Raw genomic sequence first — 12254 nt, forward strand, 5'->3', positions numbered from 1 at the left:
GAGGGTTGGAGAGGAAGGAGGAAACCAGAGGGTGGGGGGATCAAGCCTGCGGACAATGTAAAGGATGCAGAGATGTTGGAGGAACAGGAGGAGGTGGGGGAAGGGGATGAGTTCATACAGGAGCCGTGTGGGGGAAGAAAGGTGGATACGGAAGGCAAGGCGGAGTGCATGGTGTTTGACGATTTGGAGGGCTTTGTTAAAGCGGGTGGTTGTCGAGATCCAGGCAATGCTGGCATAACAGAGGATAGGACGGATGAGGGATTTGTTGGTGTAGAGGATGGTGGAAGGATGCAATCCCCATGTCCAGTTAGAAAGGAGTTTTAGGAGGTGGAGGCAGGAATGGGTTTTCTGCTGGATGGTGTGGAGGTGAGGGGTCCAGGTGAGGTGATGGTTGAGGGTGACGCCAAGGGTGGGGGTGAGCTGGATGGGATGACCGTAAAGAGTGAGGTAGAAATCATGCTGACGAAAGGAGCGGGTAATGCAGTCTATGATGGTTGCCTGGGTTTTGGAGAGGTTGAGATGTAGGAACCACTGGTTACACAAAGTGGTGAACTGGTTAAGGTGGGTTTGGAGTGTGCGTTTGGACTGTTGAAGGATAGGATAGGGAGCCAGGAAGGCAATGTCATCAGCACACTGGAGAAGGTGGACAGGTGGGGATGGCTTGGGCATATCAGCCGTATACAAGAGATAGAGAAGAGGGGAGAGGACACAGCCCTGGGGGATGCCAGCAGTGGGATAAAAGATACAGGAGTTGGTGTTGTGGAGGGTGACATAGGAAGGACGGCATGAGAGGAAGGAATGGTCGAGATGGACAAAATTGATAGGCAGGTCGTAGGTTTGCTGTTTACAGAGGAGACCGGGATGACATACACAGTCATAGGCATTTTGGAGGTCAAGGGAAACAAAAACGGCGGAGCGACGGGAGTTGAGCTGGAGGGAGAGAAGGCGAATGAGGTTAAGGAGTTGGTCTTCAGCGGAGAAGGAGGGTTGGAAGCCACACTGGGTAAGGGGAAGGAGGTGGTGATGATTAAGGTGCTGATGGATATGGCGGGAGAGGATGGATTCGAAGACCTTACTGAAGACAGAGGTAAGGCAGATGGGACGATACAAGAAGCAGCAGAAGGGGGTTTGTTGGGTTTGAGGAATAAGAGGATGGGGGAAGTCTTCCACAGGTCAGGGTAGAAGCCAGTAGAGAGGATGACATTATCGAGCTCAGTGAAGACTGTCAGGAACGAATAGGGGCTTTCTCGAAGGTGGCAATAGGTGACACAGTCGTGACCAGGGGCAGTGTTGCATTTGGACCTGAGGATAAATTTAATGTTTTGTGCTGTGATTGGAGTGTTGATGTTGGAGGGGGGCAACTACCCCAAGTACTGGAGACTAGGAGCAAGTGGAGTGACCGAGTTATCAGCATGTTCCATGATGGTGTTGAAAAGAGAATAATCAAAGTGGGGATCATCTGGGATTGAGAAGACCTTGGATAGGTGGGAAGCGAAGTGGTTGGCCTTACTGAGGTTGTCAGGAAGATGGCTATCGTTATGGAGAAGGGGGTAGTGGGGAGCGGAATGGGATCCAGTAAGGTGATGGAAGGCGGATCAGTACTTGGGGGAGTTGATAGGGAGGGTGGCGTTGAGTCATGTGCAGGTCTGGCGCCAGTCTCGGCGTTTCATTGCTGGAATAAGGTTCGATACGTGTCGCGCCAGTGGCGTTGGAGTGTATCCCTGTCACGAGTGCCCAGGAAGGAGCGATAGTGGCGCGGGATTCACAGAGGACGAGGACAGCGCGTGGAGGGAGAGTGGGTCGGTGGGCATGGATGGTTTTAGTAGGAATATGAGCCTCCACAGCGTCAGTAATTACCTTCTGAAGGAAAGACAAGGCATGGATGATGTCGTCAGGATGGCGATAGGTAAGAGGGTGGCTTTTGACCTGGGTGGTAATGGATTCCCGGTAGGCATCCCAGTTGGCACAGTGGTAGTCATGGACGACCTTGGGTGGGGGTGCAGGGTGGGCGATACGCTCAAGGAGGTTGGCGGAGGCAATGACAACATCTAGGGTAGTGTCACTTTAAGGTCAGGTGTGCTGGGGATGGGGATTGTGGAGAGGAACTGATGCCACTGCCGAAGGGTGGCAGGAGAGCGGCTATGGATTTTGGGATGGTTTGCAATCACATAGGTGGAGAAGGTGTGGTCAATGTGGAAGATGAAGTCATAAGGAAGAGGAGCAGTGGAGCGGACATAGATGGTGGCACAGGTAATGGTGAGGGAGGGGAAGAAGACGCTGAGGATGAGGTATTCTGTGGGGTCATTGAGGAGAGGTTGCGGTCAGAAGGCAATATGCTTAAGGTGGCCAACTGAGCTCCATCCTGTGCACGAGGACCAGGACCATCAGTGCGGTGAAGGGTATAGGAAGAGGTGTGGATAGAATGGTGGGGCTGGAGAAAGGTTTTGTTCAAGAGGAAGGTGTCGACCTGGTGGTGGGAGAGGGTGTGCTTGAGTAGGTATTTGTTGGAGTAGAAGGAGCGAATGTTCTGGAAGAGGATGCGACACTCGTGCCTCGCCATGGTGGGAAGAGAGGGGGGTGGAAGAGAGGGAAGGGAAGAGGCTTAAACTAGGGTGTCGAGGCGGGTGAAGGTGAAGTGGGCTTGGTTGTGGGAGTAAGTGGCAAAGGTGTTCAGGTGGAAAATGGAGCAGACAGCAAGGGAGATTTGTTGGGAGGTGTAGGGGTGCTGAAAAGGTGAACGTTTCGGAGTACAATGGTAAGGAACCAAATGATGTCATCAGCTGTGGGGGATGGATGGAGGGAACTGTTGAGGTGTTCATGGGGATCAATGGGACAGACAGGGACTGTAAGCTCAAGAGTGGCTGGAGGGGGTTTGGCTTTACACTTGTGGGAGTAGGTGGGATGAGGGCAATTGCAGGTGTTACAGGAAGGAGGAGCAGCGAGGGTGAGGCAACTTTTAAGAAAGTGGGAGGCCTTGCAATGGGGATAGGTGTGTGTGGGTCTGGTTGTTATAGTACATAAGGCATCGCTGGAAGTGGTAGGATTGGGGAGGGGATTTGGAGGATTCAAGAGGGTGGCGATAGTGGTAAATCAGAGCACCCTGGTTGAGGAGATGGTCAATGGAGGGGGCGGACTCTGAGAAGACCAACATGAGGTAGATGGTACCAGAGGCATTGTGGGCAGAGCAGATTTCCAGACCTGGGTTGGACTTTAGTTCTGCCAACACCTCATCCTCCATGATCACCGGCCTGAGCTCGGTGATCACAACAGTATAGGTGGGGGGAGGGGGGCCCACAGGGAGACTGGGTCTGACAAAGAGTGGAAGAGGAAAGGAGTGGTGTCAGATACGCATAGGGGCCAAACATAACTCTTGGGAGTTTACAGAGGAGGTCTGTGTGAAAGGATGGGAACGAGGACTTGATAAGGGCTGAGTCGCTGTTGGGAATGAGTTGGAAGATGAGAGCACCAGGTAAATACTTTCCTATCTCCACGGTGAGGGTACGGGCATCAAGGAACTTGGGATCGGGATTTGATAGGACAAGGGTGTGGAGGGTGGGGGCGGGGGTATGGGAGGCAGGAGGAGGGGTGGTGTCCATGGAGACGACAGGAGGAGGGAGCGGTTTTGTTGACTTTTTGTGGAAAGTGGCAGGAGCAGAGTCGGTAATGACGCGCTTTTGGGGTTTTTTGGAGACTGGAGGCTGGGAGGAGGGGAGAGGGACGGGGAGGAGAGGGAGGTGGAAGGTGGCAGATCCCTGTGATGTAGTGGAGGTGCCGGGAGAAGCAGCTGGTTTAGTGGTGGCGATGGTGGCTCGGCAAGATGTGATGTGTGTGGGGGATGCAGATGATGAAAGGTCGGGGTGGGTGGGAGAGGTGAAGCCGACCACCTGAGGGGTGGCAGCAGAGGCGGCAACAGAGGCGTACGTGAGGGCGGGGATGGTAGTTGGAGCTGTTGAGGCTGGAGGAAGGGTGTAGAGGTGGAGGTACATAGCAGGGTATGAGATAGGAGAATGGGTAAATGGGGGAAGGGGAGGTGAGGTGTAAGGAGGGAGGCCAGGGGCGGCACTTCAGGAAGTGACTGTGGAAGAGGGGGAGGGAGAAGTGTAGATGACAGTGGAGGTGGAAAGGCTCATGGTGGATGAACAGACGGACGTACAGCACGCAGACAGACAGCAACACCAACAGCAGCAGGCGACAGACAGACACTAAACGTAACAGCAACAGCAACTAGCGCTTCGAAGATTCAGGTTCCACCCTGAGGGTAGCCCAGGCTCTGGAATCTTGTGCCTTCGAAGGAGGGAATTCAACTTTCTAGATGTAGAGTCAACAACTGCTGCAAAGCACTTTATATGGTGGGCAACCACAGTAGTAAGAATGAATTCTTGTTAAACAAAATCGTAGCAGCTGTTAAATAATCCTCTATCAATACAACCCGTTTCACAACCTGAAGTTACATCACCATGTACATTTGAATAAACAAAACAGGGATTGGATGAAACATTAAATTTTTTTATATAAACGGTCCAGTGGAATAAATATGTTAATTCAATAATGTTGGATACGGAATGCACCAAATAGACAATGATTAGTTGCGCCATCTGTTGTTACATTTGGTGGTATGTATGCTATTGCGAGTTTTGGCAATTCGTCTTCTATCGTTTCAGCTCAGTTTTCAGTGTTTCAAGTAGGGCTGTGTTCGAATACGACTCGAGCTGTGCGACCAGTTTACGTCACAGTTCAGGAAATCTCGTATTAGTTTCGATCTTTTGATCGGCCCGCGATCTAATGACTTCTGTTCGCAATGTATCCACGACCTGTCTTGCCATTGGAAAGGCTTTGTGGATTTTTATAATCAAAATAACTTTTAAACGCGAACTAAAATATCTTGTAGGATATACGTTATATTTAGCAACGACAACTATTCAATAAATAAGAACTTTCAATCACGTTTGTGTAAAATTGTCGAGTTTTCGCTCCCCGTGTCCTAGTGACATCTGGTGGTACTATATCCAAGACGGGTATTGCCACTGTCGGTTATTCTCGACACAGGAATTACAGTCTGTTTACTACGATATATTTCATTCGTTACGTATTTAATTTTTCATTAATTTTCTTCATTGGTTCACCTAAATGTAGAAATCTGAAGTGAATTGAGCAAGGATTATTGAATATTTTTGTTAACGATCTTTCCCTTTTATGTATTACGTACACATATGTTGCAAGTCAGATTACGATAACTTATGACACAGTGATCTTCCTCTTGTCTTGCAGATGAACTGTGCAAAATTTCATCTAGATCGGAATAAAACTGCAGACTTGTGTGAGTTACGAAGAAATTATCGTGTAGGGCCATGAAATGGACAGTTTTATTAAACTACTAAAATCCATGAACCCATAATTAAAGTAAGACGGGAGGAAGCTATAAAGAGTGGCAATGAAACTAAAGGAAAAGAAGGATAAAACTCCTCGGTCTTGGCGTGTGCACCCGACGTATCACGGAGAGAACAAGCACAGGCTGAATATTGAGCGCACGGGCCAGGGTCAGTTGACAGGGAACCACGAAGCAGATCCGGAAACTCGCGCAGCGACGGGGAAAAGCGTAAGAAAGAAGTAAATAATGAAACCTGAATCAAAGCGTTGGGACGCACCCTTGGATTCATAGTGCTATTTTACAAAAACTATTTTATGTACGGAGACTGGAGCCTCGAGTGATAATTTGTACCAAATACTTAAAGTAATAGCTCTGTGAAACCAGTAAAGCCTCTGAAATTATGTCATTCCAGTAAAAAAATAATAAAAACATATGAAAGTAAAATGATAACAAATGAAATACAATAAGTAAAGACTTTTCCGAGTTTAATTCATTCCTTGATATGGTTGATATACTTTTACTATATTATCCTCCGTGTTTCTTTCTAGAACTTCAGGCGTTTACCATGGTCGTTTTCATTCCGTCACTCGCTTTTGACTGTCTTTCCTCTTCAGGACGTTTTAATACAACTTTTATTCAATGTTTTGGCTTTTAGGCTGTACCCATTCAGCCATCTCAATAGTAGCATGTCATTTAAGGCGATATGAACGTAATGTCAACACAACACCCACTCCCTGGGAGGAGAAAATCTCTGACCTGGCCGGGACTCGAACACGGGCGCCTTTGCTTAGCATTCTGCAGCGCTGACCGCCCAGCTGCGGAGATGGACATATCATACAACTTGTCTCCAGGTTTTGCTATAGTTGATTTCAGCGTAAGTATTCTGCTTATTGTGTACTCGATTATCTTAGGGGTTATTGTCCGTTTCGTATATTTGCATCTAACATCACCGAAATTACATATTGGTTACTCTGGACCTCTCGTCAAAAAATATTTAATTTTTTCTGCAGTCTCTTGTTTTCTATTCGAGATGTACCTAATGTAACTTCAGGTTGCGAAAGCGGTTGCATTAATAAAGGATTGTTCACCAACTGCAGCGATTTTCTTTAACAAGTTTGCAATAATTGTTGAGTTGTAATATGCGGTCTGCATGAACAATGACTTCCGTACGATTGACCATGTTGGCAGTGGTGGCTGTAACGGAACGTCCTGAACGTGGCCGACTGTGGAGCTCAGTTTCTGTGCTTTAACTCTCTTGATCCACTGCCAAACGGTACTCTCGTCAACTGCATCATTATAATACGCTGTACACAATCGTTTTTTTATGTTCGCCTCAGTTTCTTTTTCCACTACCAAGAATTCAATTAAAGCACGTTGCTTGCAACGAGTGTCGATTGTAGGCACCTTTTAGATTGCTCATACAGCTCTGCGATCTGTCGGAACTATTCGAAACTCAGCACATGCGCAGTAGAAACACCAGATCTGGTTCACCTAAAAGGACGTTTTTCTACATGTATTAAGAGCTGTAAAGAAAAATTGACGCATTATTTGCTGAAGGCCCGTTGTAGATGGAAAGACCAGCGGCGCGTTCGCAACATGAGACGACCCTGCCACTGCATCACAGCCGCAATTCGCAACGGCCACATCAACCCGATCGACATTCGGCAATGCTGTGTCCAGCTGTTTGAGAAAAGCAGCCAACACCTACGTCTCGATCCTGCACGGGGCATCACATTCAGCCACATTTGCCAGCGGAGATAGCTCTTAGGACGACAAAAGGAAGTAGAGAAATTAAGTCTACAACTGATTCTTTTATAAATAACAACAACAATAATAATAATAAAGTGATCACAGTGCCAAAAACTGATATCCGGCTGCTGCTAGTATCACTGCTGGATGATGTTGTTGTTGTTGTGGTCTTCAGTCCAGAAACTGCATCAGCAGCTCTCCATGCTACTCTATCCTGTGCAAGCTTCTTCATCTCCCGGTACCTACTGCAACCTACATCTTTCTGAATCTGCTTACTGTATTCATCTCTTGGTCTCCCTCTACGATTTTTACCCTCCACGCTGCCCTCAAATGCTAAATTTGTGATCCCTTGATGCCTCAAAACATGTCCTACCAACCGATCCCTTCTTCTAGTCAAGTTGTGCCACAAACTTCTCTTCTCCCCAACCCTATTCAATACCTCCTCATTAGTTACGTGATCTACCCATCTAATCTTCAGCATTCTTCTGTAGCACCACATTTCGAAAGCTTCTATTCTCTTCTTGTCCAAATTAGTTATCGTCCATGTTTCACTTCCATACATGGCTACACTCCAAACAAATACTTTCAGAAACGACTTCCTGATACATAAATCTATATTCGATGTTAACAAATGTCTCTTCTTCAGAAACGCTTTCCATGCCATTGCCAGTCTACATTTTATATCCTCTCTACTTCGACTATCATCAGTTATTTTGCTCCCCAAACAGCAAAAATCATTTACTACTTTAGGCGTCTCATTTCCTAATCTAATTCCCTCAGCATCACCCTATTTAATTCGACTACATTCCATTGTCTTCGTTTTGCTTTTGCTGTTGTTCATCTTACATCCTCAAGACACTGTCCGCTCCGTTCAGCTGCTCTTCCAAGTCCTTTTCTGTCTCTGACAGAATTACAATGTCATCGGTGAACCTCAAAGTTTTTATTTCTTCTCCATGGATTTTAATTCCTACTCCGAAGTTTTCTTTTGTTTCCTTTACTGCTTGCTCAATATACAGATTGAATAACATCAGGGATAGGCAACAACCCTGTCTCACTCGCTTCCCAACCACTGTTTCCCTTTCATGCCCCTCGACTCTTATAACTGCCATCTGGTTTCTGTACCAATTGTAAATAGCCTTTCCCTCCCTGTAAATTACTCCTACCACCTTCAGAATCTGAAAGAGAGTTTCCAGTCAACTTTGTCAAAAGCTTTCTCTAAGTCTACAAATGCTAGAAACGTAGGTTTGCCTTTCCTTAATCTATTTTCTAAAATACGTTGTAGGGTCAGTATTGCCTCACGTGTTCCAACATTTCTACGGAATCCAAACTGATCTTCTCCGAGGTCAGCTTATACCAGTTTTTTCATTCGTCTGTAAAGATTTCGCGCTAGTATTTTGCAGCCATGGGTTATTAAACTGATAGTTCGGAAATTTTCACATCTGTCTGCACCTGATTTCTTTGGGATTGGATTATTATATTCTTCTTGAAGTCTGAGAGTGTTTCGTCTCTCTCATACATCTTGCTCACTAGATGGTAGAGTTTTGTTAGACCTGGCTCTCCCAAGGCTCTCAGTAGTTGAGATGGAATGTTGTCTACTCCCGGGGCCTTGTTTCGACTCAGGTCTTTCAGTGCTCTGTCAAACTCTTCACGCAGTATCATATCTCCCATTTCATCTTCATCTACATTCTCTTCCATTTCTATAATAATGTTGTCAAGAACATCGCCCTTGTATAGACCCTCTATATACTCCTTCCACCTTTCTGCTTTCCCTTCTTTGTTTAGAACTGGGTTTCCATCTGAGCTCTTGATATTCATACAAGTGGTTCTCTTTTCTCCAAAGGTCTCTTTAATTTTCCTGTAGGCAGTATCTATCTTAACCATAGTGATATACCCCTCTACATCCTTACATTTGTCCTCTAGCCATCCCTGCTTAGCCATTTTGCACTTCCTGTCGATCTCATTTTGAGATGTTTGTATTCCTTTTGCCTGCTTCGTTTACTACATTTTTATATTTACTGCTGGTAACTGGTCATATATCCTTGGTATCCAAGGCTCTCAAAGTCTGTTCATTGTACTATCTACTGCAAACGTAACGTTGTATTAAGATGTTAAACAATTTGTGAAGCCTGACATTATCAGGATAGGAGAGCAACTACATTTACCGACATAACTGTTGCAAGAAATTTCGCATTTTCTCTTCATCAAACAATTTATTTTCTTTTCGGCTTAACATAATTTCTTAAAATTAAAAGGAGACTAAAACTGCCTATACAGCAATTTACCTAGACAGCAATTTACATAGACAATTAAAACATCTGAAGATGGTTGTTGCACACAGCTGATACTTATCATTACATTTTGTCTAATGTAAATTGTATAAGAAGTAAAAGTTTTTGTATAATTAAAAAAATGTTTTCAATAAGTATTGTTGCCTCCATGAATCACACGTTAATAGAAATACTTCATACTGAAAGGGATGCTGATATTTGTTCACTATCAGCTTCCCCCATAATTTGAAAACACAGACGGCAGTTTCTCAGACAGCGGGCAATTTCATCTGCGTCACTGAGCGTGTGCAATAACATCTCTGAGTCGGACGTTCCTCACGGATGCTGGTCGTAGAGACAGCCCGCATCATGTAATCGATAAGTGAGCCACGGCCGAGAAAGCGGAATGGCAAGAATGAGGATAATTTGCTGTAATTGAGGAAACTGATAGAATAAGGTTTTTGATATCTTTACCCGAGAGAGAAAAAAAAATTTATTGAGTCGATGGAGATTTCTTAATAAGGTAATAACTGATTTTCTTTGCTTTAACTGCGCGCAAGCTGCTGCCTGCACACCATTACTACTACACACATCAAAAAAAGCATTTGCCTCACTTCGGTTCCGAGAGCTCCGGAACTTGTAAAGAAAATTGGAATAGAGATCAACATAAGCATAATTTCCGCTCTATTTATTCCTCACGTTACCACACATTACTACTTTACAGCAAGATCTTCAGAAGTGGTGGTCCACATTTCTGTACACACTGGTACCTATAATACCCAGTAGCACGTCCTCTTGCATTGATGCATGCCTGTATTCGTCGTGGAATACTATCCACAAGCTCACCATGGCACTGTTGGTCCATATTGCCTCACTCCTCAACGGCGATTCGGCGTAGATCCCTTACAGCGGTTGCTGTGCCACGTCGTCCATAAACAGGCCTGTTAGTTAGGGTTCATGTCTGGAAAACACCCTGGCCACTTTAATCGAGCAAGGTCGTTATCCTGAAGGAAGTCATTCACAAGATTGGGGACGCGAATTGTGTGGTCCATGATGACGAATGCCTCGCCAATATGTTGCCGATATGGTTGCACTATCGGTCGGAGGATGGCATTCACGTATTGTACAGCCGTTACCAGCGGTGTGCCTTCGGCCCAAATATAATGCCACCTCAAAACAACAGCGAACCGCCACCTTGCTGCACCCGCTGGGCAGTGTGTCTAAGGCGTTCAGCCTGACCGGGTTGCCTCCAAACACGACGATTGTCTGGTTGAAGGCATATGCGACACTCATCGGTGAAGAGAACGTGATCCCAATCCTAGGCGATCCATTCGGCCTGTTGTTGGGCCCATCTATACCACGGTCGTGGTTGCAAAAATGGACTTCGCCATGGAAGTCGGGAGCGAAGTTGCGCATCATGCAGCCTATTGCGGCCGGTTTGAGTCGTAACTCGACTTCCTGTGGCTGCACGAAAAGCATTATTCAACTCGGCGGCGTTGCTGTCAGGGTTCCTCCAAGTCATAATCCGTAGGTAGCGGTAATCCACTGCAGTAGTAGCCGCTGGGCGGCCTGAGCGAGGTATGTCATCGACAATTCGTGTCTCTCTGTATCTCCTCCATGTCCGAACAACATCGCTTTGGTTCACACCGATACGCTTGGAAACTTTCCTTGTTGAGAGCCCTTCCTGGCACAAAGAAACAATGCGCACGCGATTGAATCGTGGTATTGACCGTCTAGGCATGGTTGAACTACAGACAACATGAGCCGTATACCTCCTTCCTGGTGGAATGACTGATCGGCTGTCGGACCCCCTCCGTCTAATAGGTGCTCCTCATACATGGTTGTTTACGTCTTTGGGTGGGTTCAGTGACATCTCTGAACAGCCAAAGGGACAATGTCTGTGATGCTATATCCGTAGTCAAAGTGTATCTTCAGGAGTTCTTGAACCTGGGTGATGGGCACAACGTATGTAGACGACATTCTTATCGCAGAAGTTAACTGGTCTGAACATAATTTGATTCTTGAACAACTGTTGCAAACTTTTCGTACACAAGGACTCACAGTTAATCTTAGCAAATCGCACTTTGGCAAAACTTCCATAAAATTTCTTGGACAAGTAATTTCAGCAGAAGACATTGCGCCTGAACCGGATAAACTTCAAGCTTTACGTGACATTACTGTTCCAACGACCAAGAAACAAGTAAGCAGCTTTCTGGGATTAATTAATTTTTTGCCGAAAATTTATTCATTACTCTGCTTTAGACACCCCTGTATTATGACAGAACCGAGCGAGATGGCGCAGTGGTTAGCACACTGGACTCGCATTCGGGAGAACGACGGTTCAATCCCGCGTCCGGCCATCCTGATTTAGGTTTTCCGTGATTTCCCTAAATCGTTTCAGGCAAATGCCGGGATGGTTCCTTTGAAAGGTCACGGCCGATTTCCTTCCCAATCCTTCCCTAACCCGAGCTTTCGCTCCGTCTCTAATGACCTCGTTGTCGACGGGACGTTAAACACTTACCACCACCACCACCTATTATTACAGTTTACAGGTAAAAACGCTATTTGATCCTGGGATAGCGAAGCACAGTCTGAGTTTGTTAATCTGAAACATGCCTTGTTGAACACACCGCTTTTATTACACCCAAATCCTACCAGAATTTTTTCCATTGCCACGGACAGTTCTAACACTTTGCTAGGCGTACACATTTTTCAGGAAATTGAAGAAGACGGTACTACAGTAGTTAAAAACATCGCCTTTGTAAGTCGCATTCTGACACCTGCTGAACGTAATTATTCTGCTACAGAACTTGAAACATTATGTGTTGTATGGACATTTACCAGAGTTAGGCATTTTATTTATGGAAGAC

The sequence above is a fragment of the Schistocerca gregaria genome, chromosome 3 (assembly GCF_023897955.1).
Source record: "Schistocerca gregaria isolate iqSchGreg1 chromosome 3, iqSchGreg1.2, whole genome shotgun sequence".
Taxonomy (NCBI): domain Eukaryota; kingdom Metazoa; phylum Arthropoda; class Insecta; order Orthoptera; family Acrididae; genus Schistocerca; species Schistocerca gregaria.